Source organism: Rhamphochromis sp. 'chilingali' (genome assembly GCF_963969265.1).
Source record: "Rhamphochromis sp. 'chilingali' genome assembly, chromosome: 7".
NCBI lineage: Eukaryota > Metazoa > Chordata > Actinopteri > Cichliformes > Cichlidae > Rhamphochromis > Rhamphochromis sp. 'chilingali'.
The window spans coordinates 20,166,152-20,179,881 of NC_137934.1; the positions used below are offsets into that span (position 1 = coordinate 20,166,152).

At 42.1% G+C, this 13,730-nt stretch overlaps 1 protein-coding gene across 10 annotated transcripts in view; it reads left to right on the top strand.

The window, feature by feature from the left end:
* celf2 (cugbp, Elav-like family member 2) overlaps nucleotides 1-13,730 on the top strand; it is a 247,032-nt gene that overhangs the window by 175,771 nt on the left and 57,531 nt on the right. The window lies entirely within an intron of this gene.

The following is a 13,730-nucleotide window of genomic DNA, read 5'->3' on the forward strand; positions in this document are numbered from 1 at the left end:
GAAAAATGCTTAAACAGTTTCACAGGAATCGCTTGTTGGTTGCCCCAAAAAGTGATTCCTAAGCCTCTACTAGCCGAAGAAAGATTGTTGCCATGGTGTGTTTCCTTTCACATTTTGAGGAAACTTAAAATAAACAAAGAACAGATAATCAGTATGTAAAAGTCATGTCCTTAAGAAACTGTAAAAAAAATCCAACAAAGACCTGACACAGGACGGGCGAGAAGCATCTGGACACTCTAATCCATCCATCATTTATCCGTTTACTGTTCACTGAAGCCTCATCAGAAATGGGCTCAGTCAAGAAGCCATTCTTAAGGAGGGGAAACTTGGAGAAAAGGGCGAGGTATGCCAAATTACACAAGAACTGGACTGAAAATCAGTGGCAACAGGTCTGATGGAGCGATGAATGCAAATTTGAAATTTTTGCTTCAAATCATCATCATCAAGCTTCCCAGAGAGAGTTCAGACTTCTGCACAAATCTGTAAATACATTTAAAAATCTTTAGGATGTGGAAATTATTTTGAGTGTGACCATTCTTTTCCATTATTGTTCTTGTCTTTTAACAGTAAGTCCGGCTTTGTGGATGTCTTTCTATACATTTAAAACAGCAAAAACAGTATTTATGCTCTAGTAATATATTAATTTCATGTTAATATGACGTAGAAGCATGCAAATGAAGGACTACCAAAACAGTGAATTCATTTTAAGTTCAGATCAGATTGCAGTGGCCGTCTCAGCGCACTATATTGTTGGATAAAGACCCTACAACAGCATAGACAGATAGAAACCCAATGAGCCAATGCGGGGATTAAAAAAAACCATCTCTTTTAACAGAAGGAGACCTCTGGCAGAACCAGGCTCAGGGAGGGCCACCATCTGCTATGACCGGGGGGTGAAGGGAAAGAAAAGAGAAAAGAAGAGCATGAGACAACAAATACCAAACAGGACAAAGACAGATTTTAGGAAATCCTAATAGTGTAGACTATGTTTTAAATAACAACTTTTGTATTTGGTCAATCATACTCCCAGTTAGAAATGAATGATTGGCCCATATCTGCAGTGCTCTCTTGGCCACATTTGGCCTTTGGTGACAGGGCTGACTTGGAGTGAGCCTAGCATCCTCAGCTAAGCGACAAGTCCAAGTTCTATCAGCTGAATGTCTGATGCATTGTGACATTTTGTCCACATCTGACCCAATCAACATTTGCCAGCTCTGTAACTGAGCAACTGCTAAAAGTGGCCCAGTTAGAACCAAATGGTTCTGCTGTCAGGGCTGGGTATGACACTGTGTTTATCACAAGTCTTATAACTTATAGCTTATATGTGGAGCCCCAGAGTGAAGCCCCCACAACAGTCACATTGGAGCATGAAAAAAATACAAGTTTGTGCTGGAGGGAGTGCAGCGAGGTCGCTGCGGGTTGCTTCCATGTCTTCTGGTCATGCCCTAAACTGAAGACCTTTTTAAACAAATGGTGGTGGATGTGCTCGGAGTAACACTTCTCCTTTAGTACCATGTACGTTGGGAAAATTCCTGAGGATATAAATAAAAGAGACTCATACTTACTGAAAATAATTATGGTTGCATGCAAAAAGGTAATTACTAAATGTTGGTTGCAGACAAGCCCCCCCACACGGAAACTGGTCATAGACATTATTAACATAATCCATCATATGGAATTGATTACCTTCTCACTGCAGCTGCAGAAGGAAAAAGGAGAGAGACTTTGGGAAAGATGGGATGGTTATACCTTAAAAGACTAGAAGCTGATACCTGTGCGATGCAGAGGACTAGCCGTGATTGTGTTTGAATGGAACATGCACCTGTGTAATATGTAATATGTGTAAGTAAAACAAGGCGATGTGTAGTTTGGAATATGTGAACATATGTGAATGTGTTAGTTTCCCTTGCCCTCTTTAGTTCTGTATGTAAAGTAAGATGAAAATCAATAAAGAGAAAGTATTAAAAAAAAGAAAGAAAAAAGTTTAACCAAACGTCATTGAAAGACAAACAAGTTTATTGCCTAATCTGCATGTTTTAGACATTCACTGGGTTTTTCTGATTCTGATTTTAACTTTGGTTTATAGTGGAAGGTTTCCCCATCTAATGAGGAGTTGTGGGATTTAGAAAATATCACTAAACTTGGAGTTTGTTTACAGCCTGTAGAAATCATCGGCGCATTTCAGTCACTTTGCGTGTGAAACTGGGATGTAGCCTCCAGGTCTGCAAAGGGAAACCATTGCCTTAAAACGGGCCTTAAAACTGCATTCTTTCCAATGGCCAGCAGGGGGCTCTGGTTATAAAAGAAGATCTCGGGAATGATTCTCGCAGTTTTACTCAGCTGCTAGATTTAAATATTATTTATTAGGTGTTTATGCTTTAGAGCCTGTCTGCTCTATAGTGTGTTAGCTACCATATGACCCTGCAGTGAGCCTTGGTTTCCGATCGGTGACGTCACCCAACTGGTTTTCGGACATCTAAGTGAGTGGTTGTCCACATTCATCTACAATAAACTGTTGGGTTTGTGTAGAAGTAAAAAAAAAAAAAAGTTAATACTCAGTCTAGATTCTTGTGGCAAATTGTACCCCTTAACCATATATATATATATATATATATATATATATATATATTAGGATTGAAATACGATGTCACCTAGCTGTTAGATCATCAGCTGATACCCATTAATGGTCCACAAACTTTTAAATGAAATCCTAAGAAAACTAACAGACACAGACGTATGGAGGGCTACCAACAGCCATTTATCAGCTGCTACCTGTGTGTTTGAAGTGTGTCTGAGTGGTGCAGGGGGGAGGAATGGCCACAGCCTGTCAGTCGATGTGCGTTGTTTGTTTAAGTGCAAGCCCATTACACGTATCGCTGCTCTATCACAATAGCTTTCCACTCAACACTCAAGAAGCACCCGAGCCCACCGCAAGAAAAGCAGATGAGTTAACTCACACTGACTGATACACCAGCAGATTGACTCCTCAGCCCTTTAAAAGATTTCTCGCAGTGCCACGGAAAAAGCTCCCATGAAACCAGACCGCTGTAACCGCCCAAGGACCTGGGAAGTAGTCGTCGGCTATGCTAAGCTGAAAACAGCAGACGTGCGGCGGTGTAGGATATTAAGTTTGCCATGTAGTAAGCCGTGTGCCATCAAACATTCATGTGTTATAGCCTGGAGGATATTATGCAACAAGCTGAAAGGTTAGACCTCGGACAAGTGGTTTATAGTAAAAAAAAAAAGAGCTGAACGGAGACGGTTGACCAGTATGCAGCTATTAGAGCAGCACACACCGGTGTTTTAAATATGTGTGTGTGTCTCCTCATCTTTAAATCCTGCTTGGCTCCTCACAGATCATTTAAGTCCAGCAAAAACAACAGTGGCTTATTAACTGCAAACACACACCCGTCCATTCCCACAGCAGTGTCATTACAGAGGCTCATTATCGAAATCAATTCAATTAAGGCCTGTAATTGCTGTAGTGAAACCCAAATGCTATCGCAAACAGAGCTGAAGTAAGGCAAACCTCATCGATGCGCTGACCCTCAGAGCGTGCGTGCGTGCATGTGTGCTCTTATTTAACAAAAGAAATATTAATCGCTTGTTTCAAATTAACTTCCCTAACCCCTCTTTTCTCTCCAAGTTGGTGGCAGCGTTTAAGCATATGGATTCATTGGGGTGGGGGTGAGAGGAAGAGACGGAAAAAGGAAAGGAGAGAGAAAGGAGGTAGCGGTGGGGGGCATAAACACAGGATAACTATGTTAAACACTTAGCATGGAGACGCAACGCAGCATAGCTAATGCCAAATCCCTCAATCATTCTGCTCACACACGCGCGCCTGGTTAATTGTTTACCGAGCTAAATGAAGTGGGGATAATGTAGGCTAACTGTGTGCTAAGCGCCACTAAGATGAGGGATATTGTAAAGGACAATTTGTTTTATAGTTGCTTGTTTGATGAAAGGAGAACGAGCATAAAAGTCACTCTTTGTCTGGGTGAAGGTGTTTGTCATAGTGATGACAGGTAGCAGAGTGTGCATATGTGTGTGAGTGTGTGCAACAGAGAAAGGTAAGTCACCTGAAGTTGACTTTTGTGGATCTTTCTGATGTACACTAACGACTACAAATCGCACAGCATCTCTGGCTTCATAAGGAGTAAAGTCAAACTACTGGAAACTGATTTTTTAAGTTGCTTCAGAAAAGTAACCCCTGTAAATATATATGTATCTACATATTATAAGTGCAGTTTAAAAACAGCAACACTATTTCAGCATCAACATGTGGCTCTGTTTGAACTTTTCATGACAGCCCGAACTTCTTAATTTCAGTAGAAGCATTGAGATTAAATTAATTCACCCGAATCAGAAAACCTTCATTTCCCATCATAAGAGAATGAAAATGTGTCCTTGATGTGGCTCACAAATTAAAGAGTGGAAGTAAAAATATGCTCTATGCAGAAAAAAAACTGGGTTGGCAAAAATGAAAGACAAATGTTTTAATTATGGCTTTGAGTCACACAGCAAAGTGCAATATGTGTATAATACACTGTTGGAAAAAATGTTTATTATGTTTCTTAAGCCAGCTGACCTTTGAGTCACTAATGCAAACTGCTTTGAAACCCACCTACACCCTGGGGCGCACTGACAGAGGCGAGGCTGCCGGACACTGGCGTCACCGGTAGGCAACGGGTGAAGTGTCTTGCCTGTCCTAGCCAAGGCTCGAACTGGCAACCTTCCGATTACAAGGCGAACTCCCAACTCTTGAGCCACGATCTCCCCTACAATGTAGGTTGTCATCACCAGTGTGTGAATGTGTGGATGACTGGATGTGTAAAGCGCTTTGGGGTCCTTAGGGACTAGTAAAGCACTATACAAATACAGGCCATTTACCATTTCATCACATGATGCCATCTGACAGAGAGTGAACGGCAAGTGGTGGTGTGCGATGCTGCACATTTTTGTATTGATCTAATACGTATACGCGGCTGACACTTAAAACTGTATGTTTGGAGAGCAGTGTATCTTGACTTATTAGATGAATCGTCATTAATTTGCAAATTTGGAACAAATTTTTATGGCCACTAAATCACTGTGATTGTGAATAATTAGTTAACACAGTAAAGTAGATCTACCAGCTTTTCATTTATTTTGAAACTGGGCTTTTTGGAGACCTGGAATGTAAATGTGCCCGTCTCTGAAGCAACTAGCCTATATGAAACGGACGTGACGGTCAACACAAAAAGGTTCAGACATTTGTCATTGATCCTAATACACTAGTATCGATTCTATCAATAATTGGATAGATCCGCCCACCTCTAATGCTGAGCATAAAAGCACCATAAAGCGAATCCAGCGATGCCTGCTTTGTGTCTGTACTGTGCATGAACTCCCAGGACAGACCTGTCATCACAATTAAATAACTGCAGATGAAAAATCTCACATCTACAGTTGCATGTACGTCATCACATGAATTAATTTATCCAGTTAGTTTTGAAGACGCATCTTTTCTTTAGTGGAATCAAAGTATCAGTAAGTGTTTCTTGAAAATACACGTGCAGTGTTGTTTGTGTGACTGTCTGGAGGTCAAATGTGCGCTGCTACGCCTCTTACTTTGTGGATGTGTTTGCTTGAGAAATACTTTTAGGTGTCTGTGTTTGCGGGTGCGTGCGTGTATGTGGGTTGTGTGTTTGCCTGCATGCACGCATGAGTGGTCGTATGCTCTCGGTCACTGATATTGAATCCCAACTGTGAGGGCCATCTGTCTGACTTTGACCCAGCAGCTCACCGTCACACCTTCAGAGAAGAGGGAGGAGAAGGAGTGTGTGTGTGTGTGTGTGTGTGTGTGTGTGCATAACACAGGATGTGAAACAGTGTTTGTGTGCTGCCGTATAAATTTTGGCATACACACTGTGTTCATGTGAACTTGGCTGTTGCTTTGAAGGTGCTGACCGCTGGCAGAGGGCATACACATCCACAGCGGCACACTCGCCATGCACTCCTTACACAACACACACTCGTTCTATTCCCAGCGTGAGCCTCGAGTCTGTCCTCTGGCTCCAGGACAAGCCGACCTCTGACCTTTAAAAACACCAGGGCATTCCTGCAAGACGTCGGCGGGCAAGAGGAGGCGACAGGATAACGTTAACCCAAGAGCAGCAGTTAACATTTAGGAAGTGTAGGGTTTCCTGCACACGATACACAGGGAGGGGCTATTTTACAGCCAGCATGGGGGGTTGGGAAGGGGCCATAGGCTGTGTGAATGCAGACCAGGTTGCTGGGGCTCTGTACATGATGAGAATGTAAAGATAAAAAGACTGAAAGGAGGTGGCCTGTGGATGACATTTCATCAGCTAGTCCGACAGATAGACACTTCGCCTCAGACAGGAAGCAGGAGGTGATTAAAGAGACTGTCCTATAACTGGAAGGTCATAAAATCCATCCAGGCTGCCCGCTGCACTCTGATCCTTCTGCTGTAATGTAGACTCGATGGTTCACTCAGGTGGTTAAAAAAAACCTTCTGGTGATGGGATGAGTTAATCTTGCATCATCAAAACTTGCTTGTGGACCTCAATCTCAATATATTTTGCACAAGTGAAAAGGGAATTGAGCAGTTGTGCGAAATCTAAGGACAAACCCAAAGAGAAACCACCTACTAATCTGCTTTTACAGCATCTGTGCATTTTGTTGCTAATAAAACTGTAGCAGACTGTGTAGCCACTGTGACACCACTCATCTCCACCTTGTTGTTTAGAAGCCAGAAGTAACCATATTTGGAGGAGAAGATGAACTGCTAAATTATCAGCAAACTTGGCTAGGAAGGCTCTTTCATAGACTGTTTGGGTGCACAGATGTCTCCGACAGACACTGGCTTGTTAGTGCTAAGTAGCGGACCGATAAAATGCTACAACTCCATTCACCAAGCCACAAAGCAGACTTCTTGGACTGGCTGTATTTCATAGTAGATCATATTCAAATTTTCTGAAAGGTTCCAATATCACAAACTCCACTGAGAGGTCCGGTTCAGTGTAGACTAGTAGACAGAGCGCAGCCCACTCACCACTCACCTATCATTCAAAGCAGCCATGCTCTTATTAATACCTCGTTTTAAAGTTACAGTGTGTAAATCTACAACAAGATGTGTGTAGATTGCAGATTGCAGTCAAGTGAGTTCTGTTTATTTACCCCTCCCAGTTCAAGGGTATAATCCTAGCTACAGCGGCTGTAGGACAAACATGTTTTAATCCGCCAAGAATACTCAATTGAGACTGTAGCCAATAACCGCTGTGGCTAGCCAGTGCGTTTCCACCAGATCCAGATTTACCCTGGAGTTTTTCCCTATCTGTACAAGGAATTCACTCCACTGTTTACCTCAGCTGTCAATGCTGGGTGGAAAGCATCTGCCTTTATTTATTCTGGAAAAGGCTGTGAAACTTTGTGAAAGGAGTCCAGTATGAGTCAGTGAGCCACAGTAAATCACTTCTGACCAATAACAGTGATACTGCAGTGAGTGATATGCTGAACTGTCAGTAGCATGGCTGTTTTGTTGCTGCTTGCTGCTGGTAGTAAAACAGTCTTTGAAGTGGCCCTAACACTGAACTCTCATATTAGCATTTTAACATGGCACTCTGTGGGGATTGCCTCAAGTGGCCATTACAGGAACTGTACTGGAGATGGTGGCTTATGACGGATATCTGATATTTACTGCGCTAAAGAAAACCTGAGAGGGAGTAATGGAAACAACATGTTCAATATAGATAAATGACCCTCATGTATAGATGCAAAGTACAATTTTTTGATTTCTGGCTAACTGAAAAATGAATACATATGGTTAGGTACATTATTTTGTAACCACTATGCCAACTGTTTGAGTGAAAAGACACATCCCTCCATAAAACCACCTCACAACCAGCAATGGCCTGTGTTTTTGTATCTCTCTTTATTATCGCAGCGCCTCAGATGCAGGAGGGCCTTAATTAGGCTTTTTTGTGCATATCAAGTTATTATTTTGATCAGGAAGTTTGAGGAGAATCAGGTGTAAAAAGTCGGCGTGTCGCAGCTGTTATTTGAGTTTGTCAGAACATTTGTTCCATTTTCAGAGCTGCTCGTTTCATTTTCAGATTGGAGGCGCATCTTGTGAAAATTAAACCCAGGACGAGCCCGCGTGTTCAGTTGATTTTTTTTTTAGTGTAATCATATAGATTTAATGAAGTTTAACAATCTTAAAGCTACTTAAGGGAAAACAAAAAGGTAATGTGTATATTAGGAGGCTCCCAGTTCGAACAACAGGTGATCACAGGTTTAGTTTTTAACGCTAGCTGCTCATACATGATTGACGCTAAACTTAAAGGCATTAAAGGTCGCTGATTTTAGTTACAATATAATCAAACCCCTGAATACGCTTACAGTCATCACAGACTGTGGTTCCCATGTAGCTGCTGTCCAAAAACAGCAAATCTGGAGAATTTAAAGTTTGTAGCATGCTAATAATAATAACATATTGCTTTAAAGCGGCTAAAAGGAGCTATTATTATCAGCAGTGGGGGTTTTAAACAGTAACAACACCGCGGCTCGGCAACTCATTATTACCGGCGTGAGCGGTGACTTTCCGTCTGCACATTAATATGTAAATTAAATGTTAATCGATTTTCAAAGGTGTGCATTTATCATGTATTTTACAGCGGTGCACAGTGTGACTCAGTCAATCAGAACCGAGCTATACGCAGTTTGCAACAAGGCAATTCAGGCGCTCGAAAAATGATTAAAAACAAATGGTGACACTTTATTTCAAGTGCTCTGCAGATGCACTACAAGCAGATAATAAGCCCCTTAAAGCACATGCAAACTTTCACTGCAAATAATCAAAACATCGGGAAATTGCGTTCAATTCAACTTTGTGTCATTAACTGTACAGCCGCCCTCTGAAGGATTTCTCATTTTTCCTATTTTGTAAATCTTGTTGTTGATTAATTATTACGCGCTGGCTTAGAGTGGCTTATGAAAACCACTTCAATTAAAGATTTACCAAGAAAGCTGACTCAGTTCTTGGCTGGAAAGACGGGAGAATTAACACTCGCGTAGGCTAGCAGCAGGTAAACAGGAAGAAGATTAAGCTTCCTGGTGACTAGACGCATACATTTATGAAGCTAAATGCCAGCGCAGCATCAAGGCGGCTGCACACGTGGCTTCACGTTGTGGAGGTTTTTTTGGTTCTCTGGGCTTTTTTTTTATGAGTCTGAGCGCACCCAGGACTTAGTAGTTGTGCCGGGCTCCCGCAGAGCACATAATTAATGGCAGGCTGTGGCTGTGGGGCCGCCAGGCGAGAAGAAACCTCGCAGTGGAATTGTGGGATAGCGGAGGAGAGTCTTGCTTTGTGGATCTCGGCGGGAACTCGCCAAGATCAAACATGTCGACAGCGCCACCCGCCCACCAGGCATTTTGTGTAGACAGACCTGAGGAGGAGATGCCTGAAAGCCAGACGTAGTTTTTGTACTTGTGTGTATGTGTGTGTGTTTGTTTGTTTGTGTGTGTGTGTGTGTGTGTGTGTGTGTGTGTGTGTGTGTGTGTGTGTGTGTGTGTGTGTGTGTGTGTGTGTGTGTGTGTGTTTGTTTGTGTGTGTGTGTTTGTTTGTGTGTGTGTGTTTGTTTGTGTGTGTGTGTGTGTGTGTGTGTGTGTTTGTTTGTGTGTGTGTGTGTGTGTGTTTGTTTGTGTGTGTGTGTGTGTGTGTGTGTGTGTGCAGCTTTTGGCAGTGTTTTTCAGGAGTGAACGACAGCAGCGCGGCGGATGCTGTCGTGGCTTTTGTTTTTGTTTTTTTGTTTTTGTTTTTTGCCTTTGGAGGACAGACTTTGAAATGGATTAACGAAAACTGACTTGATGTGACTTCCAGGTTTGCTTTGACATGACTTTGCTTCTTTTGATGTGGCTTCAACACCCCCCCCCTCCTCCACACACACACACACACACACACACACACACACACACACACACACACACACACTCCTCATCCATGTCCCTGCATCTGTCCTTGTGTTAGTGATACTGTACTGAGACTCCAGCCTGAAGGGTTGCCGATTATTTCTGACTGTCCACAGTCTACAGCTCTTCTTCTGTCCATATGATATATGATATGATATTTATTATCTTTCCTCCCTCTGGTTGGATCCACTGTCTCACCATGTCTCACTTTTTCTTTCTTTCTTTCTTCTCTTTAGGTCGTAATTTGTCTTTCTTTCTTTTTCTTTTTTCTTTCCTTCTATTATATTATTTTCAGGTTGTTATCTATCTATCGATCTCTTTATTTCTTTAATTCTTCCTTCTGCTTAGGTTCTATTTTTTCCTTTCTTTGTAATTTCTTTGTAATTTTCTTCTCTTTAGGTTGTTATCTATCTTTCTAGTTATCTTTTTTCTTTGCTTTATTTCTTGTTTGCATCTTTTCAATTAGTCTTTCTTTCACCTTTTGGTCTTTCTTTTTTCCTTTTCTTCGTTATTTATTTCACACTTTCTTCTCTTTAGTTTGTATTCTTTCTTTCTTACTTTTCCTTATGTTGCTATTTTTTTAAATTTTTATCTTACTTTCTTTTTTCCTACCTTTGTTGTTTCCTTCCTTCCTTTTTTCTAATTTTCTCCTGCTTCTTTATTTCTTTCTCGCTTCATTCTTAGGTTTTTTTTTGCTTTATTTCTTGCCTTTTTTTTCTTTCTTTGTCTCCTCTTCTATTTGATGATTTTCTTCTCTCTTTCTTTCTGCCTTTTATTGCTACATTGTTTCTTCCTCATTCACCACTCACTGCTCCCATCAGGCAGGTTTGGGAACTAATCAACAGACTAGGTGTGTGTGTGTGTGTGTGTGTGTGTGTGTGTGTGTGTGTGTGTGTGTGTGTGTGTGTGTGTGTGTGTGTGTGTGTGTGTGTGTGTGTGTGTGTGCGCGCGCGTTCATCTGGGACAGGTCTGGGAGACGAGGAGGGAGGGGAAAAAAGCAGAGTGAGGATGATAAGGAAGCGAGCAAGAAGGGAGAGAGTTGGGATAAAGGTGTGTGATAGAATTGGAAGATCAAAGCCTTCTGTCACAGCGTGACTGAGCCCAGGGGCGTTATGGGTAAGACGGGGCGCATACACACCCGCACGGACACACACACACATTTATGCACGCTCGCGCAGACACAGACCTACTCACTCACGGCTGGTATTTGACTCTGAGTGTGATTGATACTGGGCTAGATTTGGAGAATCACTGTCATTCGTCTCTCCGCAGATCAAACAGCCACATAATCTCCCATAAAGGAAAGAGAGATGGAGGGAATAAAAAAAGGGACAGAGGAGGAGAGCATGAAGGAGGGCGAGGCGAGGGAGGGGGAGCCGTCTCATCTGTGAAGTGTTTTTTTTTGTTTTGTTTTGTTTTCCATAAAAGAAGACTCACCACCTAAAAAACCCATCCATCATTCAGCTCCATTAAACTGCTTCTTGGATACATCAGAGAGATATCCAGGATCTAAAAAGACGAGTCTAAATGCAGGCATTAAACCCCATTTACACCTGCTAAAGACGAGCAATCTGTTTCTTAATACTGTGCGTGTGGATAAAGAAAGAAGAAAAAAATCGCAAAATGTAAATACTTACACAATGCACTGCAGTCAGAATGCATCAAGATAAGCCGGGCTGGGTCTTCAGTTGGTCTGGATCATACTGAGATCAAATCAGGTCTAAATGACAGCTGCAGTTTGATCAAGGAAAGAAATCCCTCCAGCAATTTCAAATGTCTTTTTCCTGCTATTCCAGCTGTCTCATGCAAGCCAGTCGACAACCTAAAGGCAGCCAAAAGCCAAAGAAGGATGTGCAGGACAGTTTACTTTGAACTGGGGCCAACCTTGTGTGCAGTAAGATCCAACGTTAATCCAAGCAGAATCAGTGCAATAAGAATGACTGTTAACAGAAAGGTCTAATGCGAAAGTATGTAATCAGATCACACTTTAAACCACTTCCTAGCTGACAGGTCGGCGATCTGTCAGAGCTCAAGCATGTGATAAGCTTTTTAATGTATCTCTCAGTTGAGTGGTTAAAATATGTCTTTGTGGGAAAAACAGTTGAGAAATGATACCTCAAAAAAAGACTGTGCTAGAAAAACAGCAATGACTGGAAGTCCAGTTCAGTTCTATGACTACGTGGGTCCCGGGCAGGCTTCAGCTTTGGTTTTGTGGCAGGTGGCTCTTCCTTGACCCCTGCTGTGTCCAGCCTTTGGCTCTGACCCTGGAAATCAATTTTAGCCAGATGTTCAGCTGGTGTAAAGCTTATAAAGTTTGAGATGCCTTTGGTGTCTGTGGTGTGTGGCACACAACATGGTACTAGCCCAACCTATCACATATGGACAACTGTTCAGGAACCCTTGGCGTAACATTTATATGCACTGGGTAGTTTTGTCATTTTAACCCAAAGCTCTTTTTTAATACCAACCAAGCTGTTTTTGGTGCCTACCCTTTAACACAGCAAGTAAAATCAAAAGTAAAAATAAGGTTAAAAAAAGAATGTCCAGTCTGCCTGCAGTGGGCTCTTTTACCAGATGGAGGCAGTGTATAAGGTATTTGGTACAACCGGGCTGTGGGTCACTCTTCCTTTGTGCTGTTGTTAGTCCATCTGTGAGCCGCGGTGGAAAGCGACGTTCTAACTTCCAACATACAAAGTAAAACTGAGTGTTTAAAAAAACATAAAGAGTCCACAGCAGTCGCTGTCACAACTTTTTATGCTGAACTTCTCGATCTATGAAGACACATCACCACTTCCAAAACCTTGGAGGACCCTCTCATCGCCCCTTGTCCGAAAAGAAGCTTGTACACAAACAGACACATTTGTGGGATGATAACGTTCGGTTAACGAGGACTTGGTCTCTCCTTAAAAACAGTGCAAAAGACAATTTGGAATCTTTAATGCCATTAGTTTCTGATAGACACCACTGGGATGAGAATCGATTGAACAGTCAGGCCCAAGCCTGGTCTAGAGTCATATGTTGTACAGGAAATCATCCATGTCTGATGAGTTGAAAATCCTCCGGTTTTAAAGAGGGGTGGTGCTGTAGAGCGAGCAGGAGACAGGAAACATGATACCCTTTGACCAATTCTGCTCTAATGTCAGACTTCATACTTCAGATCTAGCAGAGTAATATCTCTTACCATCTGAACCATGAAGCAGGTTAGGAAGCCTGAAACATAATGTCCTCTCCAGCTGATCATGCATCAACGTTATCATATACAACCCCGTGCAAGGATTGAGTTCATGTCTGTAAACCAAAGTGAGTCAGTGATTTGTGGAAATAAACTCTTTTTAGGTCTTTCTTCTGTGACAGTGACAGACAAATAACAATGCTGAAATATTCCAAATATTGAAAGGTTATGTTTATATGCTAATGTCTCTCAGTGTGCAGCGCACCAGCACCAGCATTTTTCATGCTGGCGGTCATCTGGCCGACTATTGTATGAAGCTTTTATCTCCACAATAATCAGTTGCAGTTGTTGAAGTGAGTGAGCGGACTTCTTGCAAGCAAACTGTTATCTTCCATGTGTTTATGTCCCTGGGTAGTTATTGCTAAGCGATTTAGAAATGTCAAGCAGAAAACCGCTTGCTCTTCTTCTTCCTCCTCTTCTTTTTGGGGCTTCTTCCTCTTTTATTTACTTCTCGGTTTTTGCTGATGTGCATCCTCCTTGTACTTTCCCATGCTCTGGCTCTTGCATGTGGTCTCATTTCTGTCCT